This window comes from Chiloscyllium punctatum, chromosome 39 (genome assembly GCF_047496795.1).
Source record: "Chiloscyllium punctatum isolate Juve2018m chromosome 39, sChiPun1.3, whole genome shotgun sequence".
NCBI classification, from domain to species: Eukaryota; Metazoa; Chordata; class Chondrichthyes; order Orectolobiformes; family Hemiscylliidae; genus Chiloscyllium; species Chiloscyllium punctatum.
Window position 1 is genome coordinate 21,048,236 of NC_092777.1, and position 6,659 is coordinate 21,054,894.

The following is a 6,659-nucleotide window of genomic DNA, read 5'->3' on the forward strand; positions in this document are numbered from 1 at the left end:
AAATAAATTTACTTCACATAATACCAACAGTAGAAGATAATGGATAGTGCAAAGGCTATAAGCCCTCAACATTCTGGCAATACTACTGAAGACTTATGCTCCCAAACCTGCTCTACCCCTAGCTAACCTGATTCAGTACAGCTACACACTGGGGCTTCTACCCAACAATGTAGAAAATTGCCCAAGTATGTCCCATACACAAAAAGCAGGACAAATCCACCCCAGCCAATTACTGCCCCATCAGTCTCCTCCCGACCATCAGTAAAGTGATGGAAGGTGTCAGCAACAGGTTGAAAAACAGCACTCGAACTGAGGCCCAGTCTGGTAGGGCCACTCAGCTTCTGACCTCAGTATAGCCTTGGTTCAAACATGGACAAAAGAGCAGATTTTCAAAGTTGAGGTGGGACTGACAGCCTTGACAACATGGGCACTTTTAACTGAATGTGGCATCAGGGAGCTGTAACAAAACTGGAGTCAATGGGAAATAGAGGAAAACTCTCCACTTTTTGGAGATGGACCTGGCAATTTGGAAGGTGTTTGTAATTATTAGAGGTCAGTCATCTCAGCTCCAGGAACTTGTCTGCTGGAATTCCTCAGGGTAGTGTCCAAGGCCCAACCATCAGCTGCTTCTCTCCACTCTATGGTCAGATTGGGAATGTTCACTTATAACTGCATAATGTTCAGTAGAATTTGTGATTCCTCAGATACTGAAGCAGTTCATAAGCAAATGTAGCAAGCCTAGGCTTTGGCTGAAAAGCAGCAAATAACATTTCCACTAGATAATACCAGGCAATGACCATCTCCAATAAGAGACAATTTAAACACTGCCACTTGACAATCAATTATCAATTCTCGACTATCAACATCCTGGATGGTCACCATTAACCAGGAACTGAACTAGTCACATAAATAGAGTTAGGTGTTGTTCTTCCAGCACAATGTTGCCTACATTGTCGCCCTCTCTACACTGGGGAGAAAAAAAGCAGACTGGATAAGAACTTTGTGGAACACTTTGCTCTCTCTGTAAAAGTGACTCAGAGTATCCAGTTGCTTGTCAGTTTGACATACGACTATCTTTCAATGTTAATATTTCTGTCTCAGGCCTGCTGCAGTGCTCCAGGGAAGTTCAACACAACCTAGAAGAACAAAACCTCGTTGTCCATCTAAGTACCTTTTAGCCTTCAGGACTCAACATTCAGGTTTTTGTGAAGATCGGTACCTTGAGTTGTAGATGAGGTAGTTGGTTGGCTCGTGAAGCTGCTGAGTTATTATGTAGCCATTTCGTTACCATGCTGGGTAACATCATCAGTGTGACTTCTGTGAAGCGCTGTTGTTCTGTCCCGCTTGGTTTTTACAAACCAATGGTCTGTGCACACATACACCCAGGTCCCTACTTCCCCTAGAGTTGTACCTCATATTTAGTAATATCTTTCAATGTTCTTCCTACCAAACTGCATCACCTCAGCCCTTTCTGCATTTAACCTTATCTGCTTCCTCTAAACTCCACAAACTTGTCAATGTCCTATTTTAGAATTCCACACTGTCCTCCTCAAGTTATAATTCTTCCAAGTTTTGTGTCATCACCAAATTTTGAAATTATACCTGCACAGCAAAATTCAAATCATTATAATATACACCAGGAAAAGTAAGAGTCCCAATACAGATTCCTGAGGAGTTCCAATACAATCCTTCCTCCAGGCCATTACTCTGTTTCCTATCGCTCAGCTAACTTTGTACATGTTGCGGATCACAAAAACATGATAGCAGATATGCTATCACAGATTTATAGGAAAATTAATTGTTAAGATTGGACAGATTCCAATATTATATGTGCACAGAAATTAATATGAACTTAGATTAATTACCTATGTATTTCATTACAATGGATTAAGAATTAGAAAAATGGAGCAATGTTTTCAGTATGATGGTTCATTTGTTTCTTAAGAGGAGAGGTGTTATGAAGTTGAAGGTGTATACTGTACCCTTAAGAGAGAATGAATGCTGTTCTGAACTAAGAGCTTACAAGCACCTGTGATATGACTAGATGGCAGTCTCAGTGTACTGGAAAATTGAAAATATGTAACTGTTAAATGGATACCTGAGTCAGTTGTTGTTTTAGCAACAATTTGAATTTAACCAATCAGTTTAAATTATGCCCCAGGACGCTAAAGCCCAATTGAGTTTGAATTTATTATTTTGCCAAAATCGAACCAGAGAGACGATTCGATGTTAGGGATATAAAAATGCAGGCATTTTAAAAATTGGACACAGAGCAACCACCATCGAGAGAGACCAAGAAATTTGGAAACATTCTCTGTCAAAGGTACCTTTTCATATGAAACATATTCGCAGTAAAAAGAAGACAGCCCAAGGAGATCTTCAGTTGGAAGAAGAAAGACACCTAAGATGACAACTGCTGTGTGGTTTTGAAATTCAGATGATGCAATTTTAGTAAATGTTTTATGGGAACAGCATATTGTTATAGAATTGAAGGCAGGTAATAAACAGTTAAGAGAAAGGGGGGCTTAGAGTTGTGAATATTTGTTGTTTAATGCTCACTTTTAGAGTTAAAGAATAAATTGATGTCATTTTCTTTAAATACTGGAATTTGGAGGTTCTCTGTCACTCATATTTTAACAGATTATGCGGAGAGGCGAGCTTTTCTGGGTGTTTGGTTTAATTAACAGAAGGGTTCACCGCAGTGTCGTAACAATATCCAGACAAATGTTTGAAAGGATTCATCAAGCATCTCCAACTAAAATCAAATAACCACAGCAACCAGTATGAATTTCAAAGCCTCATACAGGACTTTGGTGAGTCTATTGATAACAAGGTTGAAAAATGTAGTAGAGAAATGTAAATTTAAGATACAGATGAAAGACTGACAGGGTAACAAATTTGGAGTTCTGCTCACTTTGGAGTACAGGAGGTGTGAATCAGTAAAGAACAGTTTACCAGGGTTCTTTTGTTGCAGAGGTACTGTCCCTATCTTCAAGCCAGGCTGCCTGGGTTCAAGTTATATGTGCTCCAGAGATGTGTCATAACACTTCTAAATAGGTTAGCTAGGAAAAAAAACAAAAGACAGCGGAAGCTTTAGACACTACCAGAGCATATGAAGCCAATAGCAGACAGTTAATACTGACTATCCAAACGGTTAGCCTTTAAGTAAACTAAGAGAAGAACACCAGGATTGATTTAGTGAAACAGGAACCAAAGAAGATACAACAAATCACAGTGAAATACATGCAGGAGTTGTGAACTGTTGTATATGAATTTGAAATGGCTAATATCTGGAAGAGTGTAAATAACATCACTTGGGAAAGACCACTTGTATGGTCTCCAAGAAATATAGATGTGTTGCAGCAATTTTTATATATTTTGCAATAATGCAATAAACACCTTGCTGTTAACTTTACCAATTGCTCAGTAATCTTTACTAACTTGACCCAAAAAATGGGCTGCAACCATCCTCAACATTTTACAACATGGTGGCAATTGGGGAGCTGAAGATAACTGTTAATGAACAAACTTACTAATTGATAAGAGGATTTAGGAAATCAGGTTAAGGATCTTTTATTTATATCAGGAGAGCCAGTCTTCTCACTGTGAAGTGTAAAATTAATTTTAATAATAAAATTACAAGCAACTCCAAGCTTTATATAAAACATTACAACATGCACATTATACAATCTACTGTTTCTCCATGGTTTACACAGGCATTGTCTGTGTTTCACTCAAGTCAGCTCTATTGTATTGGTTGCACAGCTATCCTGCACTCCCAGCCTGCCTTTGCACATCTGTGGTCTTTATTTGCTTTTACAATATGACTGAAAATTTAACCCTTAACTAACTGAAACAGATTCAACCCCTTCAATACGATGGGAAAGGAGATGGACTGAAGAAAACTCGACAATTTAAAAGAAGGCAAGTGGTGAGAATGACAAAAAGTCAGAGAGTCATAGAGACATACAGCACGGAAACAGGCCCTTCAGTCAAACTTGTCCATGCCAATCAGATATCCCAACCGAATCTAGAACCACTTGCCAGCGCCTGGCCCGTAGCCCTCCAAACCCTTCCTATTCATATATCCATCCAGATAATGGATGTTGCAATGTTTAAATGTTGCAATTTTACTGGCCTCCACCACTTCCTCTGGCAGCTCATTCCATACACGTACCACCCTCTGAGTGAAAAATTGCCCCTTAGGTCTCTTGTATATCTTTCTCCTCTCACCCTAAATCTATGCCTTCTAGTTCTCGACTCCCCCACCCCAGGGAAAAGACTTTGTCTATTTATCCTATTCATACCCCTCATGATTTTATAAACCTCTACAAGGTCACCCCTCAGGCTCTGACGCTCCAGGGAAAATAGCCCGAGCCTATTCAGCCTCTCACTATAGCTCGAATCCTCCAATCCTAGCAACTTCCTTGTAAGACTTTTCTGAACCCTTTCAAGTTTCATAACATCCTTCCTATAGGAAGGAGACCAGAATTGCACACAATATTCCAAAGGTGGCCGAACCAATGTCCTATACAGACATAATATGACCTTCCAACTCCTCTACTCAATACTCTGACCAATAAACGAAGCCTTCTTCACTATCCTATCTACCTGCGACTCGACTTTCAAGGAGCTATGATGCTGCACTCCAAGGTCTCTGTTCAGCAACACACCCTAGGACCTTACCATTAAGTGTATAAGTCCTGCTAAGATTTACTTTCCAAAATGCAGCACCTCGCATTTATCTAAATTAAACTCCATTTGCCATTCATCAGCCCATTGGCCCATCTGATCAAGATCCCGTTGTAACATGAGGTAACCTTCTTCACTGTCCACTACACCTCTAATTTTGTACAGAGATATAGATGGATCAAATGTTTGGACAAACCTTGGCAGATGGAATATCATATGGCAAAATGTTAGGTTATGCATTTGGAAAGAAGAATAGATAAATATTATTCAAATGGAGAAAAACTGAAGAAAGCTACAGAACAGAGGGATTTTGGAGTCTCCTCCCACGAATCACAAAATGCTAGCATTCAAGTTCATTAAGTAAGGTAAAGGCAAATGGAATATTGGTCTTTATTTCAGAGGAAATGGAGTATAAAAGTCGGAAGGCTTTCCTAAAACTATACAAGACACTAGTAAGACCTCAGCTGGAATATTGGGAACATGTTTGGACCTCTTATCTAAGGAAAGATGTATTGCCATTTGAGGCAGTCCAGAGAAGGTTCACTCGGTTGATAGCAGTCCTCCATTTTCAGGAGGAATGTGAGAGAGAGGACCAGGGGGCTGCTGGGAAGGTATATTTTCCACTTAAAAGGACTTACCTTGGGCGTGAGCTGCCTCTATTTGCAACAGCAGTGGGAGCAAGGAGTTGTGTGGGAGCAGTCAAATTGCACACTGGAAAGGTGAGTGAACTGATATATTTGGGCAGCGGCTGAACTCAAGACATGACACGAGTAGTGTCTCCCACCTTCCCTCTTCCTCTAACCAGAAACAAAAGGACTCTGTGGTGTGTTGATAAGGTAAGGCTTTTTCTATTTTTTAATATGTGATTGGTAAAAACTTTGCTTTCCTTTTTCATTTATCTAAGTTAAGACTAATTTAAGTTTCAGGTTAAAAATGGCAGGAGACCTCAAACCAGTCTTATGCTCCTCTTGTTCAATGTGGGAGCTCAGGGACACATCTGATGTCCCTGACTCCTTTACGTGCCAGAGGTGTGTCCAGCTGCAGCTCTTGTTAGACTGCATGACGACTCTGGAGCTGTGAATGGACTCACTTTGGAGCATACTCAATGCTGAGGGAGTCGTGGACAGTACGTTTAGTGAATTGGTCACACCGCAGTCTAGGATTGCTGAGGGAGAAAGGGAATGGGTGACAAAAAGGCAGAGAAAGAGCAGGAAGGCAGTGCAGGTGTCCCCTGTGGTCATCTCCCTCCAAAACAGGTATACCGTTTTGGATACTGTTGGGGGAGATGGCTCACGAGGGGAAGGCAGCAGTAGCCAGGTTCATAGCACCATGGCTGGCTCTGCTATACAGAAAGGCAGGAAAAAAAAAAAAGAGTGGAAGGGCTATAGTTATAAGGGATTCAATCGTAAGGGGTGTAGATAGGCGGTTCTGTGGTCGAAAACGAGACTCCTGAATGGTATGTTGCCTCCCAAGTGCATGTCTCAGGGATGTCTTAGATCAGCTGCAGAACATTCTGAAGTGGGAGGGTGAACAGCCAGTTGTCATGGTGCACATCGACATCAATGATATAGGTAAAAAATGGGAAAAGGTCCTACAAGCAGAATTTAGGGAGTTAGGAGCCAAGTTAAAATGTAGGAGCTCAGAGGTAGTAATCTCAGAATTGCTACCAGTGCCACGTGTTAGTCAGAGTAGAAATGAAAGAATAGGCAGGATGAATGCGTGGCTTGACAGATGGTGCAAGAGGAAGGGGTTCAGATTTTTGGGACACTGGGACCAGTTCTGGAAGAGGTGGGACTATTACAAATTGGACCGTCTACACCTGGGCTGGACCAGAACCAATGAACTTGGGGGTGATTTTGCTAATGGTTTTGGGGAGGGTTTAAAGTAATGTGGCAGTGGGATGGAAACCAAATGAGAAGGTAGTAACTAAAGCCTTAAGGAACTAGATAATGAAGTCAAGGTGTCTA